We start from the raw sequence: 25,521 nt of genomic DNA, 5'->3' as shown, positions 1-25,521 counted from the left end.
ATCAGGTGGCCAAAGTATTGGAGTTTCAGCTTCAGCATCAGTCCTTCCAACAAATATTCATGACTGATTTCCTTTAGGATGGACTGCTTTATCTCCTTGCAGTCCAAGGGACTCTCAAGAGTCTTCTCCAACACCATAGTTGAAAAGCATCCATTCTTCAGCACTCAGCTTTCCTTATAGTCCAACTCTCACATCCATACATGACTACAGGAAAAACCACAGCTTTGACTAGATGGACCTTTGTTGGCAAAGTAATGTCTCTGCTTTTTAATATGCTGTCTAGGTTGGTCATAACTTTCCTTCCAAGGAGCAAATGTCTTTTAATTTCATGGCTGCAGTCACCATCTGCAGGGATTTTGGAGCCTCCCAAAATAAAGTCTCTCACTGTTTCCACTGTTTCCCCATCTATTTGCCATGAAGTGATGAGATCAAATGACACGATCTTAGTTATCTGGGTTGTGAAGATCTTTTTTGTATAGTTCTTCTGTGTATTCTTGCCACCTCTTCTTAATATCTTCTGCTTCTGTTAGGTCCATACTGTTTCTGTCCTTTATTCTGCCCATCTTTGCATGAAATCTTCCCTTGGTATCTCTAATTTTCCCAAGAGATCTCTAGTCTTTCCCATTGTATTGTTTTCCTCTATTTCTTTGCATTGATCACTGAGGAAGGCTTTCTTCTCTCTCCTTGCTATTCTTTGGAACTCTGCATTCAAATGGGTATATCTTTCCTTTTCTCCTTTGCTTTTTGCTTCTCTTCTTTTCACAACTATTTGTAAGGCCTCCTCAGACAATCATTTTGCCTTTTTGCATTTCTTTTTCTTGGGGATGATCTTGATCACTGCCTCCCATACAATGTCATGAACCTCCATCCATAGTTCTTCAGGCACTCTGTCTATCAGATCTAATCCCTTGAATCTATTTGCCACTTCCACTGTATAATCATAAGGGATTTGATTTAGGTCATACCTGAATGGTCTAGTGGTTTTCCCTACTTTCTTCAATTTAAGTCTGAATTTGGCAATAAAGAGTTCATGATCTGAGCCACAGTCAGCTCTCAGTCTTGTTTTTGCTGACTGAATAGAGCCTCTCTATTTTTGGTTGCAAAGAATATAATCAATCTGATTTCAGCATTGACGATCTGGTGATGTCCATGTGTAGAGTCTTCTCTTGTGTTGTTGAAAGAGGCTGTTTGCTATGACCAATGCATTCTCTTGGCAAAACTCTGTTAGCCTTTGCCCTGCTTCATTTTGTACTCCAAGGCCAAATTTGCCTGTTACTCCAAGTATCGCTTCACTTCCTACTTTGCATTCCAATTTCTTATGATGAAAAGGACATCTATTTTGGTGTTCTAGAAGATCTTGTAGGTCTTCATAGAACTGTTCAACTTCAGGTCTTCAGCATTACTGGTTGGGCATAGACTTGGAATACTGTGATACTGAATGGTTTGCCTTGGAAACGAACAGAGATCATTTTGTTGTTTTTGAGATTGCACCCAAGATCTGCATTTCAGACTCTTTTGTTGACTATGAGGTCTACTCCATTTCTTCTGCGGGATTCCTGCCCACAATAGTAGATATAATAGTCATATGAGTTAAATTCACCCATTCCAGTCCATTTTAGTTCACTGATTCCTAAAATGTCAATGTTCAGTCTTGCCGTCTCCTGTTTGACCACTTCCAATTTACCTGGATTCATGGACCTAACATTCAAGGTTCCTAGGCAATATTGCTTTTTACAGCATCTGACTTTACTTCCATCACCAGTCACATGAACAACTGAGTCTTGTTTTTGCTTTGGGTCAGTCTCTTCATTTTTTCCGGAGCTATTTCTCCACTCTTCTCCAGTAGCATATTGGGCACCTACAGACCTGGGGAGTTCATCTTTCAGTGTCATATTTTTTGCCTTTTCATACTGTTCATGGAGTTCTCAAGGCAAGTATACTGAAGTGGTTTGCCATTCCCTTCTCCAGGGGACCACATTTTGTCAGAACTCTCCACCATGACCTGTCCATCTTGGGTGGCGCTATACGACATGGCTCATAGTTTCATTGAGTTAGACAAGGCTGTGGTCCATGTGATCAGTTTGATTAGTTTATTGTGATTGTGGTTTTCATTCTTTCTGCCCTCTGATGGATAAGGAGAAGAGGCTGATGGAAGCTTCCTGATAGGAGAGACTGACTGAGGGGAAACTGGGTCTTGTTTTGTTGGGCAGGGCTCAACAGGCTCAGTCAATCTTTAACCCAATTTTCTGTTGATGGACGGGACTGTGTTCCCTCGCTGTTGTTTGACCTGGGACCAAACTATGGTGGAGGTAATGAAGATGATGGCGACCTCCTTCAAAAGGTGCCAGACATACACCACCACTCTCAGTGCCCCAACCCTGCAGCAGGCCACCGCTGACCCACGCCTCCACCAGAGACTCCTGGACACTCACAGGCAAGCCTGGGTCAGTCTCTTGTGGGGCCACTGCTCCTGGGTCCTGGTGCACACAAGGTTTTGTGTGTGCCCTTCAGCTCTGTTTCCCCAGTCCCGTGTAAGTCCTGGTGGCTCTATGGTGGGGTTAATGGTGATATTCTCCAAGAGTGTTTATGCCACTCCCAGGTCTGCTGCACTCAGAGCCCCTGCCCCTGCAGCAGACCACTGGTGACCTGTACCTTCGCAGGAGACACTCACACACTCAAAGGCAGGTCTGGCTCAGTCTCTGTGGGGGTCTCCTGGTGTGCACAAGGTTTTGTTTGAGTTTTCCGAGCATCTCTGGCAGGTATGGGGTTTGATTCTAAACGTGATTTCGTCCCTCCTACCATCTTGCTGGGGCTTCTCCTTTCCCTTGGATGTGGGTATTTTTCTTTGGTGGGATCCAACATTCTCCTGTCAATGGTTGTTCAGCAGCAAGTTGTAATTTTGGAGTTCTTACAGGAGAAGATGAGCACACATCCTTCAGCTCTGCCATCTTGTAGCCTGGACACAGTCCGTGTCCTGCTCCCTGCAAGTCTCTCAATAACTGTGTGAGGAAAGTCAGTGAAGACACAGAGACCAATTCCTGACAAAGCTCAGAAAGTGAAACCAAGGGACTTACGGGTCTCTCTGCACATGGTGTTCATTATAAACAGCAATGAGGGACAGGACTGTCCATCTTCTCAAGGTGGGTGGGCAGCAGACACCTTTGCCCCCTTCAAATCCTCAGGGTTGGGGAGGCTTTCAGGCTACCCCCTCCTGGGGAACCGGAAAGGCTTTCTCAGATGCACACAGCAGGTCAGGTCACCACCTCCCTCGCCATTGTGTGGGGATTCTTGAGCCTCAAGGTCCACAGGTGTCCCCAGAGCCCAGGGTGACAGCTGATTTGCTCACCAGCCCTTTGATGCTGCTTCCCCAGTGACCCCTGCCCCACTGCCCACTGCTGGTGTCCCTGGGGGTCACCTCCTTCCCTGGAGCCCTTGTCTCAGTGGGGCTTCTGGAGCCCCACTCCAGAAGGGACAGGGGTGTATTGGGTATGGTTTCTATGTTATTACTCTTTAAACTCCATGTATACGTTATAAATGCACTTCTGGATGTATAATGTGTTTTACAACAAGAAAAGTAAAGAAAAGCCCAAAAGACCAGAATTACAAATGAGACAAATGTTTGTGATGGCACGTGGGCTCTCCAGGAAAGTTCATGGTTGAAGAGGGATATCCTGATGAGGTTCTCGTGGCTCTCACCAGACCCCTGATGAGACACGTGCACACTCCTGAGCCACAGAGAGAGACCCGGGAGCTCCAGCCAGGCTTCAGGGTGAGAAACCCAGGGCAGGGGCTGTGAGGTCCAGGACGGAGCACAGGAGGGGTCAGGCCCAATGCCCCTGCCTGCCCCCGCCCTCAGTCCCCTCTGTGCCTCCTCCTCCCCCCTCCCATTGTCCCCCTTCCTCTGAGCTCACCGCCCCATCTGTTTCCCGTTTTCCTGTTTTCTGCTGGCCCTTCTCTCTGCCTCAGCCTCCCTCTGGGGTTTCTGTGGATGAAGGAGGAGGAAAAGACGGGTGCAGGGCCGGTGGGCGGAGGGGATGCTGGTGGCAGCCATGCCCTCTGCCCAAGGCCTGCAGGACTGGGCTCAGCTAATTTGGTTCTGGACTCCCCAGGGCCCTGCCTGCCCCAGAAGGAGGTTCTGGAGGGTCCCTCTCCTCCCACTGTGGGGCCCCAGTCTGCACCCTGACAAGTCCATGCAAAGACCCCTAGAGTTGCCCTCAGCCCATCTTAATTTTATTTATGGCAAAAGGAAAAGGAAACCAGCCCGGGAAGCCAGCCAGCCCTGAGTCACTGGCTGCGAGCTACAGAAAGACAGTGGTAGGGAGCCGCCCTTGGCCCTGGGCAGGTGTGAGTGCCTCCAGAGTCTAGCCCTCCTTCCAGGCTGTGCAGGCCCCATCCTTCGAGCTGGCGGCCCCTTGAAGGCCTGGGAGGAAGCCCCAGGGTGCCCTGAGAGGACAGGCTGGGAAGGATGCCCTCTGACTATACAGAAGGCACTGGAGGTGAAGGGAGAGCCTCCTCCCCAAACACACAGTGGGCCCCTTGCCTCAGGGACAGCTGAGACTCAACCCTCCCACTCACCCCGGCACCTCCAGGGGCACCAAGTCAGTACACCTGCAAACAAATACGCCCAACCCCCGAGATCAAGGGGCCTCTGTGGCGGTACTCCCCAGGGCCCTGTGGGAACAAGGGACATGGATCTGATGCTTGCCTGGGTCCTCTGGAGGGTGCAGGGGACCATGCCTGGCAATCAGATAGGCATGCGTGTGCACATGTGTGCATATGTGGGTGTGTGAGTGCTTTCTGGTTTTCTTATAGCAACTCCAAGTTCTACCAACCTTTTAAGGTGTGAAGTCTGTCTTCTCACAACTGGAACCCCAACAGCACTTCCTGGAGCCTTGTAACCTGGAGATCTGGTTTCTGTCCCCTCCCTCTCTTCCTTCTTTCCAACTTCCTTTATTTTGAGAGTGCTTTGTCAATATATATTCAGTCATACGAATGTTCAGATTCTCTGATCTGTGCCACTCTCGGGCTGAACCACGAGGAAGTGATTCAGGTGACCCCAGGACACCTATACAGAGAGCTTCAGAGGGACGTTATTTCCTCCGGGAGAATCAAATGTAAGTGACCAATAATTGGAAGCGGCTTGGGTGAGTTATGGCATGACCACCGTGGAATACGACACAAGATTGAAAATTACTGCAGTAAAGTCTACAAAATGTGTGTACTACGTCTCATGTATCAAGTAGAAAAGAACAAGAAAGTGAACACATGGGGTGGCTGATGCTATAGTGATACGGGGATGCAAGAAAACTGGAGGGAGGCGGAGACAGACACACACAGACGCGTACACACGCACGTACGTGTGCTGCAGGTGTGATGCGGGTGGGATCCCCTGTGTTTCCTTCCCCACCCCCACCTCTGTGCTCCCCTCCCCACTTCACTCACCAGGAGGAGCAGAGATGCACCCTGGGAATCATTGATATCTATTGATTCTCCTCATCTCCAGGAACTTACAGTCTGTTAGGAGAGACTCATAGGCAATTTCAAAAATGACAAGTGTCATGACAAAGTCCTAATCAGGTGGGGTGACCCTGGAACTCACCTGGGAGAGTGTTGAAGCCACATGACCTGTCCCTGGAAAGCCAAACACTGTGGACTCACCAAACAGCAGTGTCTCACCCAGCAGAGGCCCAGGAAAGCTCAATATAAGAGATCACTTGGACTTGAAGAGTACATAGGTGAACGTCAGGTGGACTGGTCAAGGGAGGGAGAGATGGCCTTCTGGATGAAGAATGAGGTGTCTGTGAAGCACAGAAGCAGGGCTGTGGGCATAGGATGTTCAGCTCCGAGCAGCTCAGGTCAGAGCTGATGTTCCTCAATCTGCACCTGGTATGTCCAGCAGGGAGGCAGGGTTTGCCACAGCTTCTATTACAGAAACTACAAAAATTTTAAGACAAAAGTTTCAGAGACATACATGAAATGGCATATTATATTCATGGATAGGGGCACATGTTATAAAGATGACAATTCTCCCGAAATTGATGCATAGGTTCGGTTCAGTTCGATTCAGTTGCTAAGTCAGTCCAGCTCTTTGCGACCCCATGAATTGCAGCACGCCAGCCCTCCCTGTCCACCACCAACTCCCGGAGTTCACTCAAACTCATGTCCATCGAGTCAGTGATGCCATCCAGCCATCTCATCCTCTGTCGTCCCCTTCTCCTCCTGCCCCCAATCCCTCCCAGCATCAGGGTCTTTTCCAATGAGTCAACTCTTCACATGAGGTGGCCAAAGTACTGGAGTTTCAGCTTTAGCATCATTCCTTCCAAAGAAATCCCAGGGCTGATCTCCTTCAGAATGGACTGGTGGGATCTCCTTGCAGTCCAAGGGACTTTCAAGAGTCTTCTCCAACACGACAGTTCAAAAGCATCAATTCTTCAGCACTCAGCCTTCTTCACAGTCCAACTCTCACACATGACCACTGGACAAACCATAGCCTTGACTAGACGGAACCCTGGTTGGCAAAGTAATGTCTCTGCTTTTCAATATGCTATCTAGATTGGTCATAACTTTTCTTCCAAGGAGTAAGCATATTTTAATTTCATGGCTGCAGTCACCATCTGCAGTGATTTTGGAGCCCCCAAAAATAAAGTCTGATACTGGTTCCACTGTTTCCCCATCTATTTCCCATGAAGAGATGGGACCAGATGCCATGATCTTTGTTTTCTGAATGTTGAGCTTTAAGCCAACTTTTTCACTCTTCTCTTTCACTTTCATCAAGAGGCTTTTTAGTTCCTCTTCACTTTCTGCCATAAGGGTGGTGTCATCTGCATATCTGAGGTTATTGATATTTCTCCCAGCAATCTTGATTCCAGCTTGTGCTTCTTCCAGCCCAGCATTTCTCATGATGTACTCTGCATATAAGTTAAATAAGCAGGGTGACAATATACAGCCTTGATGTACTCCTTTTCCTATTTGGAACCAGTCTGTTGTTCCATGTCCAGTTCTAACTGTTGCTTCCTGACCTGCATATAGGTTTCTCAAGAGGCAGATCAGGTGGTCTGATATTCCCATCTCTTGAAGAATTGTCCACAGTTTATTGTGATCCACACAGTCAAAGGCTTTGGCATAGTCAATAAAGCAGAAATAGATGTTTTTCTTGAACTCTCTTCCTTTTTTGATGATCCAGCAGATGTTGGCAATTTGATCTCTGGTTCCTCTGCCTTTTCTAAAACCAACTTGAACATCTGGAAGTTCACGGTTCATGTATTGCTGAAGCCTGGCTTGGAGAATTTTGAGCATTACTTTACTAGTGTGTGAGATGAATGCAATTGTGTGGTAGTTTGAGCATTCTTTGGCATTGCCTTTCTTTGGGATTGGAATGAAAACTGACCTTTTCCAGTCCTATGGCCACTGCTGAGTTTTCCAAATGTGCTGGCATATTGAGTGCAGCACTTTCACAGCATCATCTTTCAGGATTTGAAATAGCTCAACTGGAATTCCATCACCTCCACTAGCTTTGTTCGTAGTGATGCTTTCTAAGGCCCACTTGACTTCACATTCCAGGATGTCTGGCTCTAGGTCAGTGATCACACCATCGTGATTATCTTGGTCATGAAGGTCTGTTTTGTACAGTTCTTCTGTGTATTCTTGCCACCTCTTCTTAATATCTTCTGCTTCTGTTAGGTCCATACCATTTCTGTCCTTTATCTAGCCCATCTTTGCATGAAATGTTCCCTTGGTATCTCTGATTTTCTTGAAGAGATCTCTAGTCTTTCCCATTCTGTTGTTTTCCTCTATTTCTTTGCATTTATCACTGAGGAAGGCTTTCTTATCTCTTCTTGCTATTCTTTGGAACTCTGCATTCAGATGCTTATATCTTTTCTTTTCTCCTTTGCTTTTTGCTTCTCTTTTCACACTATTTGTAAGGCCTCCCCAGACAGCCATTTTGCTTTTGTGCATTTCTTTTCCATGGGGATGGTCTTGATCCCTGTCTCCTGTACAATGTCGTGAACTTCCGTCCATAGTTCATCAGGCACTCTATCAGATCTAGTCTCTTAAATCTATTTCTCACTTCCACTGTATAATCATAAGGGATTTGATTTAGGTCATACCTGAATGATCTAGTGGTTTTCCCTACTTTCTTTGATTTAAGTCTGAATTTGGCAATAAGGAGTTCATGATCTGAGCCACAGTCAGCTCCCAGTCTTGTTTTTGCTGACTGTATAGATTTCTCCATCTTTGGCTGCAAAGAATATAATCAATCTGATTTTAGTGTTGACCATCTGGTGATGTCCATGTGTAGAGTCTTCTCTTGTGTTGTTGGAAGAGGGTGTTTGCTATGACCAGTGCATTTTCTTGGCAAAACTCTATTAATCTTTGCCCTGCTTCATTCTGTATTCCAAGGCCAAATTTGCCTGTTACTCCACGTGTTTCTTGACTTCCTACTTTTGCATTCGAGTCCCCTATAATGAAAAGTACATCTTTTTGGGGTATTAGTTCTAAAAGGTTTTGTAGGTCTTCATAGAACCGTTCAACTTCAGCTTCTTCAGTGTTACTGGTTGGGTCATAGACTTGGATTACTGTGATATTGAATGGTTTGCCTTGGAAACGAACAGAGATCATTCTGTCATTTTTGAGATTGCATCCAAGTACTGTACTTCGGACTCTTTTGTTGACCATGATGGCTACTCCATTTCTTCTAAGGGATTCCTGCCTGCAGTAGTAGATATAATGGTCATCTGAGTTAAATTCATCCATTCCGGTCCATTTTAGTTCACTGATTCCTAGAATGTTGATGTTCACTCTTGCCATCTCCTGTTTGACCACTTCCAATTTGCCTTGATTCATGGACCTGACATTCCAGGTTCCTATGCAATATTGCTCTTTACAGCATCAGACCTTGCTTCTATCACCAGTCACATCCACAGCTGGGTATTGTTTTTGCTTTGGCTCCAACCCTTCATTCTTTCTGGAGTTATTTCTCCACTGATCTCCAGTAACATATTGGGCACCTACTGACCTGGGGAGTTCCTCTTTCAGTATCCTATCATTTTGCCTTTTCATGCTGTTCATGGAGTTCTCAAGGCAAGAATACTGAAGTGGTTTGCCGTTCCCTTCTCCAGTGGACCACATTCTGTCAGACCTCTCCACCATGACCTGCCTGTCTTGGGTGGCCCCTGGGCATGGCTTAGTTTCATTGAGTTAGACAAGGCTGTGGTCCTAGTGTGATTAGATTGACTAGTTTTCTGTGATTATGATTTCAGTGTGTCTGCCCTCTGATGCCCTCTTGCAACACCTACCGTCTTACTTGAGTTTCTCTTACCTTGGACGTGGGTATCTCTTCACGGCTGCTCCAGCAAAGCTCAGCGGCTGCTCCTTACCTTGGACAAGGGGTATCTCCTCACCGCTGCCCCTCCTGACCTTGAACGTGGAATAGCTCCTCTAGGCCCTCCTGTGTGCGTGCAGCCATCACTCCTTGGATGTGGGGTTGTTCCTCTCAGCCGCCACCCCTGTCCTCGGGCGTGGGGTTGCTCCTCCCAGCCACCACCCCTGACCTCAGACGCGGGGTAGCTCCTCTTGGCCGCCGCCCCTTGGGCATGGGGTCCTCCGGGCTTCTGCCCCTGTCCTCGGGCGTGGGGTTGCTCCTCTCAGCCGCTGCCCCTGACCTCAGACGCGGGGTAGCTCCTCTTGGCCACCGCCCCTTGGGCATGGGGTCCTCCCGGCTTCTGCCCCTGTCCTCGGGCGTGGGGTTGCTCCTCTCAGCCGCCGCCCCTGACCTCAGACGCGGGGTAGCTCCTCTTGGCCACCGCCCCTTGGGCATGGGGTCCTCCCGGCTTCTGCCCCTAACCTCAGGCATGGGTTAGCTCCTCTTGGTCGCACTATGTGCGCCATCGCAGCTGCCATGCTATGATTCAGTGCATTTCCTATCAAAGTCCCAATAGGATATTTGATGGGACATGCTGGGATCAGCGGAGAGGGCAATGGCACCCCACTCCAGTGTTCTTGCCTGAAGAGTCCCATGGATGGAGGAGCCTGGTGGGCTGCAGTCCATGGGGTCACTATGAGTCGGACATGACTGAGCAACTTCACTTCTCACTTTCATGCACTGGAGAAGGAAATGGCACCCCACTCCAGTGTTCTTGCCTGGAGAATTCCAGGGATGGGGGAGCCTGATGGGCTTCTGTCTATGGGGTTGCACAGAGTCGGACACGACTGAAATGACTTAGCAGCAGCAGCAGCAGCAGCAGCAGCAGCTGGGATCAGGCTAAAATGTACATGGAAGAATAAAGGGCCAGGAATATCCAAGCCATTTCTGAAAAGAGAGTGGGATTTCCCCACCATGTGTTGGGATCACCATGACATTATAGTAATTGAGGCAATTAGAGGTTATTGTGCAGATAGACAGCTGGGCACCAGGGCTGGATAGAGACCCCAGAAACAGGTATGCATGAGTAGAAGGGAGAGCAAGGTGAGTTGAGGGGTGGGGGGAGATACTTTCAGTCAGTAGAGCAAGGAAAAAAGGCTACTCACATCAAGAAAGATGCATGAGTTTAGAAAAGATTTCACAAGTATGGCACACAGGCTTGGACTATTATACCAGTCAGAGCCCTAGCAAGAAACAGCACACTCAGAAAGGATGATTTGTAGATAATTCTAAGAAGAGATTATTTACAGGGATGTGGGGAGTGTGTAAGGAACCCAATACAGGACGCAGGGCACTCTGGGTGATAACACCAGGGACAGTGAGGTACATCTGCAGGAACCCAGAGGAAACTGTGGAGGGTGAGTCCTGAAGAAGCAGTGGCCTCTGGGGAGGGGCCCGTTGACCCTCAGTGACCTTGAGGGGAGCACCTAGATGCCCATCCCCGGCCTCAGCCAGCTCCTAGCCTTGACTCTTCCTGGCACCTCCCAAGGAAGAACCTACCAGAAGCCAAAATGCAGCCACCAGGTTGCAGACCACCCTCCCACCTCACCTTGGCCATGAGAGGCTGCAGGAGAGTGGGAGTGGGAAGTGACCCTTGTACCTGGGAGGGACCAGTCAGTTGGCCGCACTGGGTTACAGGCAGAACCAGTGGATGCTTACTCCTGGGCTTAAGAAAAAGTAACACATGCCCACACGGCTGTGGCCACTCGAGGAGGTGGGGCAAGGGGAGTGTGGGGGGGAGTCCTGGGTAAAGGGCTGCCGTAAGCCAGCTCGGCGCTGCAGCCTGGACGGGGCAGGCTGGGCAGCCTTGCCATTGTTCCCGCTTCCTGAGCAGTTCCCACTGCTACAGGCAGGATTACAAGACCACAGCCTCTTCCTGTCCCATAACAATCCTGCCTGTCAGCGACTGCCCTGGGAAGGGTCTAGAGCTCCTCGGAGCTGGAGAGAGCATGACCTCAGCAGAGGAGATCTCTGGGGACAGGATGGATGCCCCACAGCCTGGATCCCTGCCTCCAACCCCAGCTTGGGTTTCCCAAGACAATGGTCCCTGAGGGGAGCTCCTTTTAAGGGCAGTGCTGCCCTGGAGCCAGCTGGGCCATTCGTGGTGGCGGGGGAGGAAGGCCCAGCTGGTCCAGGAGCGAGAGGCTGGGAGTCTGCACACTGCCCAGCCTCCCCCTTCCTAAGGACCAGGGACAGTGTCCAGAAGACACAGAGAGAGCAGAAGTGGGCAGAAGTGGTCACCAGTCTGGCGCTGCTCACGGCCTGGCCCCCGTCACTGCCCTAGGGCGAGTCATGTTGGCTTAGAGGCATGAGGTTCCCAGGAAACCTTCCGGATTCCTGGAGCCCTGATCTGATGCACAGACTCTTCCTTCCCACCCAGAAAGAGGAGAAAGTGCTCAGATCTCGTTTCCCTTCAAACACAGCAAATCTTCATTCTAGAAGCTTCTGGCACAGATGGGGAGCCTTCCGGGGCCCAGAAGTGCCCACCCAGGGTGTCTGTGCCTGGTGAACACTGGCCCAGGCACACTCACCCACTCCTCTGCCCACACTTGTGTGCCCTTGTGTACACGAGTCCTCTGTGGGCCTGGCCATAGCCTCCTCCGTAGGACCCACACACAGCCCACGAGGCTGGCTCCGGCCAGGCCTCTAGCTTCAGGGGTCTCAGTGTTACAGGTGAAACAGAACAGGAAATAGTTAAATCTGATGAAGACTGACATCTGTGAGGTTTCAGAAGTTCTCGTGGGGTCGATCCAGTGTTGGTTGGGTTGTATTCTAGAAAGTGACCTCAACCCTGGATCAGACTGCACTGAGCCTTCACTCTGGGGGCAACGGTCACATTTGTATCAACCAGGCAACAGATAACCTGCTTCTATTAAGAGGCTCCTCATCTGATATATTGTCGATGCAGTAACGTGAATGCCCGCTGCAGGGGGATCTGGTCCCTTGTGCCCCAGAGTCCAGGCAGCACTTCAGCCTTGCACAGGGTGGGGTGGGGGGGTACTTTGTTTAAAGTGAAATCCCCAGAAAATGCATAAAGGAGGGGCTGCTTAAATGGACATCCCACAGCCTCATAGAGCTGGAATGAGAAGGCAGAGCCAGCAGCTCTACGTCAGCTGGGAACCGGCACTGGGACGTGAGCTGACCAGCTCTCCATGTGATGACTGACCATGACTGCTGACCACAGGAACACACAGAACTGACTGGTGGTTGCAACAAGTTTTAGAGAGCAGGCAAACCTACAAGGGCAGCCTTTGTGAATTGAGAGCATTTTTCTTGAAAGAAAACTCAGAGATGAAAAGTAACCAACAACAGCTGTATTGTGGGGAGGCGTGTTTCTCCCACGCTTCAGTTCAGTTCAGTCACTCAGTCGTGTCCGACTCTGTGACCCCATGAACCGAAGCAAGCCAGGCCTCCCTGTCCATCACCAACTCCCACAGTCCACCCAACCCATGTTGATGATGCCATCCAACCATCTCATCCTCTGTCGTCCCCTTCTCCTCCTGCCCTCAATCTTTCCCAGCATCAGGGTCTTTTCAAATGAGTAGCTCTCTGCAGCAGGTGGCCAAAGTATTGGTGTTTCAGCTTCAACATCAGACCTTCCAATGAACACCCAGGACTGATCTCCTTTAGGATGGACTGGTTGGATCTCCTTGCAGTCCAAGGGACTCTCAAGAGTCTTCTCCAACACCACAGTTCAAAAGCATCAATTTTTCTGTGCTCAGCTTTCTTTGTTGTCCAACTCTCACATCCATACATGACTACTGGAAAAACCATAGCCTTGACTAGATGGACCTTTGTTGGCAAAGTAATGTCTCTGCTTTTTAATATGATGTCTAAGTTAGTCATAACTGTTCTTCCAAGGAACAAGTGTCTTTTAATTTCATGGCTGCAATCACCATCTGCAGTGATTTTGGAGCCCCCCAAAATAAAGTCAGCTACTGTTTCCACTGTTTCCCCATCTATTTGCCATGAAGTGATGGGACCTGATGCCATGATCTTCATTTTCTGAATGTTGAGCTTTAAGCCAACTTTTTCACTCTCCTCTTTCACTTTCATCAAGAGGCTCTTTAGTTCTTCTTCACTTTCTGCCATAAGGGTGTGTCATCTGCACATCTGAGGTTATTGATATTCCTCCCGGCAATCTTGATTCCAGCTTGTGCTTCCTCCAGCCCAGCATTTCTCATGATGTACTCTGCATATAAGTTAAATAAGCAGGGTGACAATATACAGCCTTGACGTACTCCTTTACCTATTTTTGCCCATCAGAACCCTGGGCCCAGTGGGTGCCCATGGTCATCTATGGCTGAATTCCCCAGGACTGCTGCTCTAACTAAACAAAGGCTTCAGGGTGGTTCTACAGGAACAGGCTCTGGGGTTCCGCCCAGCCCACGGGAGTCAGTGGGCCCTGAGCACAGCAATGAGGGGCAGGTGGGGACCAGGCCTGGCAGGGCACCCTTCTCGTGCATGATATGAAGCAGCTCCCCACTCTGCCTTGTGAAAACCGGTGTGGGTGGCTGGGTTCAGCCACCCTCCAGCTCCCCATGAGCTATGGATCCCCGGAAGGTGCGGAGTGGGGGGTGAGGGGGTGCTTCCCAGAGGGCTCAGATGGTAAAGAATCTGCTGGCAATGCAGGAGATCCAGGTTCATTTCCTGAGTCAGGAAGATCCCCTGGAGAAGGGAATGGCTACTCACTTCAGTATTCTTGCCTGAAGAAATCTATGGACAGAGGAGGGCTACAGTCCTTGGGGTCACAAAGAGCTGGACACGACTAATCCTGTAACACACACAAAGGAAAGATTTGTCGAGGATGCGTCATTGGCTGCCATCCCCATGGAGATACTATGTAAAAATAGCTGGGACTTTTTCAAGGTCACAGCGATTCTCCAGGTCTATTTTAGGGCAAAGTTAGGTCTGAGATACGCAAGTGTAGGGGACTCTGTGGAGGAGGCCTGGATGCCTCCCAGCTCTCCAGTGGGGCCGAGTTGATAGATTTGGTCTCAGAACGTCTTTTATCTGCAGAGCCCTTCACGGAGCTGGGCATGCAAACAGGAGGAACACTTGAAGGTTAAGGGCTTCCTACGAAAGAACCTCCAGTAGAAGGACAGCCCAGGTGTGTCCCACCTGGCACCGCAGCCCTGACGCCACAGGAGGGGGGCTGCAGGCAAGGGCCGCTAGCTTGTCTGCCTGGAAGCCTGACTTGCTGGCTGGGAATTCTTTCTGCAAGGACACGCCTGACCCAAGTGCCGGTTCCCAGGGATGACCTTGCTGGCGCATGCGGGGGGCTGCACGGACAGATTCCTCACATAACTCAGGATCCCCGGGGCGGGTGGGAGCCCAGCACAGGGGCGGTGCTGGAATCTATCTCCCGGGACTGATAGCTCCTTGGAGAACACATCTGTGCATTTTCCACATGCCCCTCCCCACCGCAGGGTCAGCTGTCACGGGCCACAGCCGTGGAGATGCAGGAATGGATAAAATCTGTGTAGGAAACAGTCTCTCCGGCTTTTGTTTCCATTCTTTTAAAACAAAGTTGTCCCTCTCCATGGAAAAAGAAGGCACGGTTCATGCAGAGACACATCTGTCGACATCTGAGTCAGCAGGGCTGTGCCAGCTAGCCCCACCTCTGGCGCTCCAGGGAGTATCCGGTGCATCCAGGGCACCTCTAGAGGAGGGTGTGGCTTCTGTAGAGACGGCTCACCTGGATGGCATATCCGACAGGGTTGGGCCCTGCACCCCCCCAGGCCCTGTACCCCCACCATCCTGTGCCCCCACTGCCCTGCACCCCCACCCTGCAGCTACATCCTTGGCTCTGGTCCAGGGTAGGGCCAGGGAATCGGCAGGTGGCTCTGGCAAGAGCCTTTGTGAGGAAGGAGCAAAGGTGGAGCAGTTTCCTGGAGGCACCGAGGGCTGGGAGGCGCGTGTGCCGCCCCGGCAGTGCTGGTCTGACTCCGGTGCAGGACTCCATGGGACAAGGTTACCTGGGCCCCTGGAAAATAAGACGCACTTTCTTCTCCTCCTTCTTGGAGGCTCCTGTGCCTCAAAGCATAAGTTTTCTTTTGCCTTTTCTGAGAAAGCACATTTTGTTATGGGAAAATGAAACCAGAGAACTCGCTCCACCCGGAGCTGAGGGCAGATAAACAAAACAGCCCACACGTGGGTCCTGGGCAACAGGACAGTCCCTCCCCTCCCTAACGCCCCTCACCAGGCGTACACGCACCTGCACGCACCACTTACCCATGGTGACCCGCACCCCCAGGCAACCACCACCAAAGTGAGTGGGGCCCCACTGGTCCTCATTCCCAGATTTTATGATATTTGCATCACTAACCGTGTTGCTTTGGGCACTGTTTTTATTTGAGTTAGAGAAACCAGACACCTCCCTTCCAGTGATAGAGATTTCAGATCCTATCTGGTTTTGCTGTTTCGTTTCACCTAAAACATGCCTCTCAGGCATGAAAAAAGCACTCTGGTTCTGGGAACCTCCACATGAGAGGGATGTAGACTCCCTTACTGACCCTCTGGGGAACTCTGAGAGGGATTATCTGCCTTTGCAGAGGAAGAGGCAGGGGTGGTGGGAGGGAGGGCTGAGACTCTGTCCCAGCCACAGGGCCCGTGTGCATCCCTTCTGTGCAAGGGTCCTCTCCAGTGAAGCCAGGGCCACCTGGCCAGGTGCTCAGGCCCCGTGGCACTGCAGGTGGTCACCTGGGAGCTTAAAATCCATCAAAGTCAGGCCACCCAGAGGGGAGGGGTTGGGGCTTGAGTGGAGGGGCCTTAGTGGTCACACTTAGCGCCTGGTGAAGGCGCTGTGTGGCCAACGTTGAGGACCCTGGACCAGAGAGGGCAAGACCAGAGGACGGGGCAGGGCAAGGTAAGAGGTCTCATGGAGACAGGATTGTCACCACCTGCCAGAGGCGGAGAAGGACCCCCTCGAGCTTCACCCCTGCCTCCAGGCACTCTCCAGCGACACAGCCTCCACGTGGGCTCCTTGCCACTGTCTCAGTGACCGACTGTCTTCCTTAGGGTCAAGCCTAGGGGCAGTGGCGGCCAGCCTCAGGGCCATGGCAGGGACTAGCCTGTGTCCATCTTCGTGTGGAGACCAGTGAGCAGCCAGCACTTCGACCAAGCCTACCACGGGGCCTGGGGGAGGGGTGTCAGAGAGGAGCGGGGCCCACAGAGGGACAGAGGGACTGAGGACCGCACACCTGCACTTCCTCTAGAGTGCAGGTCAAGCTGGGCCTGGACCAGCAGGGAGAAGGTGTCGGCAGCACACAGGCTGGCGGTCCACGGGGGCCTGCTGGGGGTCGGGGCCTGAGGGGGAAGCGGGCAGGGCCTGAGGTGGCCCAGTGCTCCTCAGTCAGGCCCCCCTCGGTGGGGAGGTGGGGGGAAAGCCCCCTCGCGGTCTCGGGGCCCCAGACACCCTCCCAGCTCTCTTCACTGCCCCTCAGAGCATCTGCTCCACCCCCAAGACCTCCACCAAGACCCGCCTCTTCGGGCTTCTCCTCTGTCCTGAGGTCCTAGGGCCACCGCAGCAGAGTCCTACATGCCAGGTGAGTGGGAACGACAGACATTTGTCGTCTCACTGTCTGGAGCCCAGAGTCCAGAGTCACGGTGTCGCAGGGCCTCGCTTCTTCCACGGCTGCTGGAAGGGTCCTTCCCATGGGTCCAACTGCTGGCGGCTCCTGGGGAGCGCCCAAGGTGACCCTCTGTCCTCATCTGTCTCCAGTCTGTCGTCCTGCAGCCCCACTTCTTCTGTCTGTCATGTCTCCCTCTGCCCCCACTTCACAGTCACTTTTGATGGCCTTCAGGGCCCACCTAGAGAGCCCAGGGTAGTGTCCCACCTCAGGACCCTTAACCCCATCCAAATAAGGTCACACCCGTGTGTCCAGCAGATTAGGACTCAGTGTCTTTGGGGCCATTTTCCACTGAGCAGCTCCTGGCAGTTAAACCGGCCTCCCAGGCACTCTAACCGGCATGGAGGCTGTCCCTGCAAGGCGGTCACTCCCTGTGACCAGGGCAGATGTACACTCTTGTGGGGCCCACTGCTTCTCCTCCACTGACCTGCATCTGCCTTCAGGGAGCTCGTGGTCCACACAGAGGCCCGGCTTCCACCAGCGGCGTCCTGTGGGGCCCAGGGAGGGTGGCCGGCTGGGCACCCAAGGAGAGGAGGCTCTTTCGGAGGGTGGTGGGTGGCTGAGACCCCAGTGCAGTGGCCGCCATTCAGCTGTGTTCTCCCAATGCCTCCTAGCTGGTGTGTCCCTCAGGCGCAGAGACGCCTGGTCCCATGCCCTGGGCCTCATCTCTGGAAGCCAAGCAAATGTCGCACAGGTCTCCCTGAACCTGCCCAGGCTAAGCATCTCTGTCAAGGACTCTGGTTCCATGTCACTGCGGGCGGGCACATCTCACCTCCTGGCTGAGCCCCCTGCACCCCCTGCATTACCAACCCTAGCTGTCCATACACCCCACCCCATTCTGTCTTCAGCTTGAGCCTCATCCCTTAGCAGTGGTTGTCTTTGTGACCAGCTTCCCATCGGCCGCAGGCCGTCCCTGCTGTGAGGGGCCCCACAGGAGGGGGCTTCGGTCTTGGGCCCCTGGGGCGCAAGGCGTGTCCTGTCCTGAGGGCCATGGACTCTGCTGGGAGCTGGTTCTCTTCACACATCAGGACCGTGGGTGACACACCCGGAGGCCAGGACGAAGCTCGAGGCTCAGACCAGCCACGTGGAGCCATGCCCTGTGGCAGAAGCTAGTGGGCTGCCCAATGAGGTGGGGAGTGTCAGCCTGGCCCCTAGTTAACCCAAGTCAGACACGGATGGAGGTCAGCTGGACAAAAGGAGACTTTGGGGAGGACAGACAGGAAACGAGCTTGTGTCCTTCCAGGGGGCAGTGAGCTCGGTGGTCTGTCAGAGGGGCCCCGGCCCCACTCCCTGTCCCTAGAGGGGTCTGTGGCACCCTTACCTCCTTGGTGGGACTGCATCCATGGCCTTGAGGTCGGCAGGCAGACACCAGGCTTAGGGCTCAGGACGACTGGGTCTGTGGGGCCTGGAGAAATGCAGGCGGGGACATGGAGGCAGCAGCTGGAAGAGGGGCTCCAAGTGGGACCCTGAGACATGGGGGTAGAGGCAAGGCCAAAGGAGGGGGCGGGAGGCCTCACAGTGGCCCAAGTGCCTAGACCCGGGGAAGGCGGACAGGGTACCTGCACCCGGGGGAAGGTGAGCAGGGTGGACTGGGGAGGACTGGGCGCTTCCGGGGAATGGGGGTGGGTCCTATCTGGGAGCTGGTTTGTGAGCCCCACCAGGTCTCAGCCCACAACCCGATTGTCATGCACAGTTGGGGTCTGGATGGGGCCGGGGGAGGGGGAGACAGCCTCTCTCCTGTCATCCATGGCGGGTACTGGGGTGAAAACCACAGGCAACACCCCCTGAAGGCCGATGCACCAGGATGGGCCCAAGGGCTTGTGCAGTCTAATTGACTCAGGGTCCTCCATGTGGTTTGATTTAAACTTTCAGTAAGAGTCCAGCTCGGTGACGTGTTTGCTGATGAAGACCATTTTCTCCTCCAGGTCTTTAAGGGAGAAAAGCAAAGAATGGGGCTGGCTGGAGCCATTTCTTTGTCCATCGGGGAGGCTGTGCTGGCGGTAGAGGTTGGGGGGAGGCTCCCTCATACTGTCCCCTTGGTGGGTAAAGGCCTTCCTATGCTTCCTGGAATGTGGCTTTTATTTTGTAACAAAGCAAATGTTTTAATGTTTGTTTTCCTTTAACAAGTAAACTTTGGCTCCAGCAAATGTCAGAGAAAATGCAGCAATAAACCCAAATATTCATGATTAACGGAGGGAGAAAAATGATCCCCCTCCTCACCCTCCCCCAAAGCTGCTCCCAGGTGGGACTTTTCAGGGAAAGTCAGCCCTTCAGAACCTAGGCCAGCTTCCGTTCTTTCTAGAGAGAGTGCTTCCCTGGCCTGGGGGCCCTGTTGCAAAGTCCCCTAAGCTCTGGGGAGGGCCCTGCAGACAGCCAGTGCCTGATGTCACATCTTAGCTCAAGACAGTGCATTAATCCCCAGCGCCTCGGACACTGGGGAGTGGGTGGCCTTTCCATGTCTCCCATCAGGGCAGGGGCCTGGGCCTTCAGACTCATCCCCCAACTGACCAGTCATTTCTGCCAAGAGCAGTTCCTGGAGGGGACCCTGCAGAGTGACAGCACCCAACAAAGACCCCCTAGGTTGTCAGGAGGCCTTGACCCCAGAGCCTCTTGGGGCATGCCCCAAACATGGTCCAAGATGGTCCCCCAAACCAGCCTGCGTGTCTGCTGCTCTGAGTCACTTCAAGGGAAACCTGGCCTGACAGAGAAAGAAGGCTGGTGTGTAAGGAAGCACGGATACCTGGTCTGATCACATCCATTCACACATGTACAGGCTCACACACACGTGTGTGTGCAATCCACACATGCTCATGCACATGCACACACATATGTATCTTCACACCTACCCACATGTGCACAGGCTCACACACGTGCAACACACTTGTGCACACATACACCCCCTCACACCCACCCACACATACACACACACACTCCTAGGACCTGGCCACTGGTCTTGACTGGCATCCCCAGGATTCTCAGCTCCTGACTACTATCACCAGAGTCTGTGGTCACTGTAGAAGGCCAGACGAGGACACCGCAGGTCCCAGACCCCTGAGCACAGCCCCCCATTGAGGTGGCCTCTGCAGTAGAGCAGCAAAGTTTCAGGAGGTGACCCCTCCCTACCTTCTTCCTCCCCCTCTCCTCCCCTTCAGTTCCTTTCTTAGGAGCTGAAACTCATTCATGAGATGGACAGAGACCATGACTGGCAGGCCCCGTGGGTCATCCCACCACTCCTGGAGGCTGAGACCCCACAGGAAGCCCTCATCCTCCTCCAGGGTCAGGTGTTGGGCGTTTGGGAGTGGCTTACTCTCTGCTGTATTCTGTAATGTGAAGGAAGAGTAGCTATGATGTAATGTTAAGCTCATGGGTTGACCAGCTAGATAACACCTGCCCCACACGCTGCTTGAGGAAGAAGTGGGCAGATTGAAGTGATGGATCGCACTTCCCACTCTGGGTCCCCATCTTTGCTGTATGACTTGGAGTCCCTCCTCCTCCAACACTGGCTCAGCCACGGGACTCTCTGGCCAATGAGGTGTCAGCAAATGTGACACAAGCAGAGGCTTGAAGGGCACATGTCCAAGTGGGCATGTTCACTGGTGTCTTTGTCACTACCATTAAATCATGCCTGGGCTGGTCTGATGGAGGAGGTGGAGGCTTGTATCAATGCTAAGTCCTCAGCCAGCCAACCCCTGCATGTGAGCAAGCCCAGGCAAGAGCAAGGTAAATATGAGGAAAAACACACCCACACATATCATAAGCAAACTACAGAAAGCTAAGACAAAGAGAAAATCTTAAAAGCAGGAAGAAAAGGCAACTTCTGTCAAAGGATCACAGCGAACTTTCCTAAGGGAATAATGGAAATCAGAAGACAATGGGAGAGATATTCAAAGAAAATCAGTTCTTCCTAAGAGTTTTTGAGGAGTTTTAATTAATTTATTTAACTTTTTACTTTGAGATAAGTTTAGATTCTAGTCTTTAGAAGAGTTAAAAAAATAATACCAAGGGTCCCCATGGATCCTTCCTTGAGAACCCCCTAATGTCAACATGTTACATGACCATAGCTCAAGGGTCAAAACTAAGACAATCATTGGTACAATACAGTGAACTGAACAACAGACTCTCAGAGAATTTCACCAGTTTTTCACTAATGTCCTTTTTCTGTTCTGGGATCCCATCCCATCTTAATCTCCTCCAACCTGGACAGCCTCTCAGCCTTTCCTGCCTTCCACCTCCTTGACCCTCTTGAAAAGTACTGGTTAGGTATTTCACTGAATGACCCTTAATTGGTGTTGGTCTGATGTTTTCTCATGGGTGTTAGAAAGATCGCCACACAGAACCTCATATCAGGGGACCAGGTAACCAGGGTGCCTTGTTACTGGAATTAAGCTTGTTCATGTGAGTCAGGGGCACCTTCCCAGAGTCTCCAACACAAAGTCACTTATTCCTCCTTTCATTCTCTGTCCACCGGAAGCCAGTCATGGAGACCAACCTCGTGCTCCAGGAGAGGGCAGGTCAGCTCTGTCTCTCAGAAAGCAGAAAAATGTTTGTGACTCATACCAAACCACCACAGAGCTTAATATTCTGTGCTATGCAAGTATCCTGCTTTACTTTTAAGTTTTGCCCATTGATTTTAGCCTTTATGAGTGCATCTTGGCTAGGGTCATTTTTATTGCAGTGTCATAATGATGGCTTTCTGTTTCCCTGATTTCTCCCACACACATAAAAGATAGTTGATAAAAGAGAGAATATTTAAGGAATTTAAGGAGAGGAGACAGGACACAGAACACATGGGAATAAGAGGAGATGAATTATAAGACAATGGTTGTGACCCCAAATACCGTAGAAATTATATTAACAACTGAACAAAATGCTGTCAAAGATAGACTAGATTTAAAAAGAAAACAAAAATCTAACAATATCCTGCTTATATGGGAATAAATCTGAAAAACACATAAAAGATGAAAGTAAAGAGATGCAAAAATATGCCATTCGGTCACTAATGGAAAGAAAGCTGATGCAGCCACACAAATGGCAAGGCCATGTCACCAAAGTGACCCTGAAACGCAGTAGGGAGGAAGGCCCATCAATGCACGGTTCTGCGCTCATTGGATGTGTATCTGAGACTTTTCCTTGCGTCACACTGCCACGTCAGCTACAGGTGGATTGCTGCTCCAAAGGTTAAAGGTAAACAACAAAGAATTGGGGGATATGGTGTAAGGAAGTGTATAGTCATGGTATCCTAAATAGAACAGAAAAAGCATGCATCATAAAGATGCATGAAAAATGTGACCTTCTGAGTTACCGTACGTGTCCTGTAGTTGGACTAGTGAGGATTTTTGTAGGGAACCCATGAAGAGCTCTTGCCATTCAAGAGGAGTCATGTGCACAGCCCAGGAGACACACAGGCTGGACTTGGCCCCTTCGTAGTGGGGACCCCTAAGCGTGTGGAATGACGCATCAGGGAGACCTGATCCTACCAGGAAGGCTCAAATGGAAAGAGGGACAACTCCACATGTTGACAAGAACCATGAAATCAGAGCCCTCACACGGCACTGGTGGATGCGCGGGTGTTACAGCCTCTTTAGGAAACTGGTGGTCACCCTCCTCTGAGGTGTGATCCGTGATTCCCTCCCCATATGTACCTTGAAGCACCGACTCAAGTTCACCAAGGGGTATTCATAGCAGCATGATCCATAATCCCCTATGTTGGAGACAACTGAAATGTCCATGGTGGACATTTGGTTGTGGCAAAATGTCTATCCAATGGAATTCTGTGCAGGATTGAAACAGACCACTGTATACAGTTGGGCACCAATGTGTGCACCTGGCAGGCATACAGTGGGGCACCAATGTGTGCACCTCACAGGTAAAATATGCAACATACTATTACTCAGCAAATAGAGAAGAATGCCATCAGATGAGCTGCACCAATATGAATGGACCTGCAGATGGTCACAGTGTCCCCAGATGTCACATGGGCAAGACTAGTTATATACACTCCCGCTTGTAGGTAGAATCCAAGTAAGTACAAAGGAACCACTTTACAATAGGGGCACTGACACATGCTTACTGCAGGCATACATCTGGCCAACAGCAGCCGTTCATAATTAGCAGGATGGAAGGAAGTGCCCCCTCCAGTGGTGCAGGTGGGGGCTGGAGCTTCGGGACACCCCCTTCCATCTTGCAGGGCACCTGATCCTGCTCTAAGCACAGTTGGACCTGGGTGGTTACCACCCAGCTTCTCCCCTCGATAGACTGCCAGCTCCTGGGAACAGGGACTCTCTGAGCCATACCACAGGGTGCCTGGTAGGTCACAGGCGAGGATTCCGCAATGAATTAGGAGGGGAATTCTGAGCGAGGAGCATTACGTCCAGATTGACTCAAGGCTGGTGAGTAACTCCGGGGGGATTCTGCTGAATCACAGTTTCCTGGGGTTGGCTGAAGTCTGGATCATAGGCTCTGAACAAATGGAAGCTCCTTGGCCTCTGGGACTGAACCATTGGATGTTTGGTGTATACGTCCAGAAAGAAGTGTGACTCACACAGGCCGTCTGAACACTGATGGGGTAAACAGCTCCAACAACTTCTGCTCATTTGGAACCAGAGGAAGTTGGAGCTGAAGCGTGAACAGTGAGGTGGAGACTGGCCAGAACCTGGATGGCCTAATTCTAGCTTTTTCTGCATTACACAGGGACTGGTGACCATGCCCCCGGAGCATCTCAGGGACATGGCCGACAAAATCACCCGTCAACATTTTCACTGACGATCAGTTAGATTTGTCCTGGACAGTCTGTTCCCAGGGCAGGGGAACCAGGCTGGATCTTCTGCAGAAGGATGGGGTAGGGGAGCCCCCACTGCCCAGGATGTCGGGGCTGAGGGAGGCACAGAAGCCTGGCTGGGACAGCTTGGGGTTTGTACCAGGACCAACCAGGAGATCACAAAGGTGTCTGAGATGAGAGCAAGGATTCTGACCCCATAACGTTCTCAGGCTCTTTTTTTCACACAAACCCATCAATCCTAAAGGAAATCAGTTCTGAATATTCATTGGAAGGACTGATGCTGAAGCTGAAGCTCCAATACTTTGACCACCTGATGAGAAGAGTGGACTCAATTGGAAAAGACCCTGATGCTGGGAAAGATTGAGGCCAAATGGAAAAGTGGGCATCAGAGAATGAGATGGTTGGATGGCATCATTGACTCAGTGGACATGAGTTTGAGCAAGCTCTGGGAGATGGTGAAGGACAGGGAAGCCTGGTGTGCTGCAGTCCCACGGGGCTGGACACAACTGAACAGGGTCAGACACAACTGAACGACTGAACAACAGCATTCACGGGGGATCACAGTGAAGTTGGGATTCACTCCACAGCCAAGCTGTGCTCCTGGGGGCTAGACTGAGACTGGGGATAATTAGGGTTGCTTGAAGCCACATTAGCTGGGCACCAACGGCATAAGAGATAACACTGGACAGCTGTCTGCTGACAACCAGCCTGCTCCTCCTCCTAAGGATCCAAGCAGCCCCTCCACCAGTTCCTTCCTACAGCGGATGAGAAGTGATGCAGTCATCATAAATGTCACTCTGTCCTTGCACTCTCTGGGTTCAGAAGAGCAGCACCCATGATGTGTCTGTTTCCCATTCCTGCCTGTTGGCTGCCTACAGCCCCTCCTGTAGTGGGAGCTGAGCCCCGATGTGAGGAGGGGAGATGCCTACCATCCATGTCCCTTTGAAGCCCAGGCCAGGGTGTCTGTGGAAGAAGAAAGGACTTCTGGGTTGTGAGTCCTGGGGAGCACACAGTGTTAGAATCAGACCCTGGGAGGGGCTCCCGGGGCCACAGGACACCCCCCTTCATCCCACCTGCAGGGGAACCCCTGGTTGCACAGAGGAGCCCACCCTGGAGTGGAGACCCTGAGAATCACTGGGGAGGGTGTGCGAATCCTAGAGACACCAGGCGTTAGACCAGAGGAGGCTCCATTGCCCCAAGAGGCCTGGGAGGGTGCCAAGGGCTGGAACAGGAGATAAAGACGCAGCGACCACATCTGACACCAGCACAGGGCTGTCAGAGCCACCGCAGGGAACCATCCGACGTCCCTTGAACCTGAGCCTGTTGGGAAGTGAGAAAGTCGCCACCGTCTACATGATTTAGTAAATCCGACTCCGTTTGTGCCCAAGACTCAGGGTCTGCGACAGACTCGGGACAGGAGGGCGCTGTCATCTCCCTTTTATCCCGAGTGGCTTGGCTTCTGTTCGTGGGATCCTCACTATTCAGATCCCAGAGACCTGGAAGCAGACCCTCCTCCGCCAGGTCAAGCCCACTTCTGTGTTCAGTTCACTTGTACCTTTCCTGACATTTGGAGGTTTTATCCTCAAGGTGAGAAGTGAAAGTTCTGTGGATTTGCCTCTCAGCTTTCTTTTGTCTGTGACCTGAGTAAAGAAAGCTCCAGGTACGGTTACTGGGGACAAGCGTGCCAAGCA

At 51.6% G+C, this 25,521-nt stretch overlaps 1 long non-coding RNA gene across 2 annotated transcripts in view; it reads left to right on the top strand.

The window, feature by feature from the left end:
* Nucleotides 1–25,521, top strand: part of LOC101907800 (uncharacterized) — a 40,239-nt gene extending 14,718 nt beyond the window's left edge. For both annotated transcript variants that reach the window (XR_001501643.3, XR_009495650.1), the window contains one exon: nt 1–25,521. This exon is cut by the window's left edge and continues 9,612 nt beyond it. This is a non-coding gene — a long non-coding RNA (uncharacterized lncRNA).

Source organism: Bos taurus, chromosome 1 (assembly GCF_002263795.3).
Source record: "Bos taurus isolate L1 Dominette 01449 registration number 42190680 breed Hereford chromosome 1, ARS-UCD2.0, whole genome shotgun sequence".
Lineage (NCBI taxonomy): Eukaryota > Metazoa > Chordata > Mammalia > Artiodactyla > Bovidae > Bos > Bos taurus.
The sequence above is the reverse complement of the archived record's forward strand: the minus strand, read 5'-3'. Positions and strand labels throughout refer to the sequence as shown.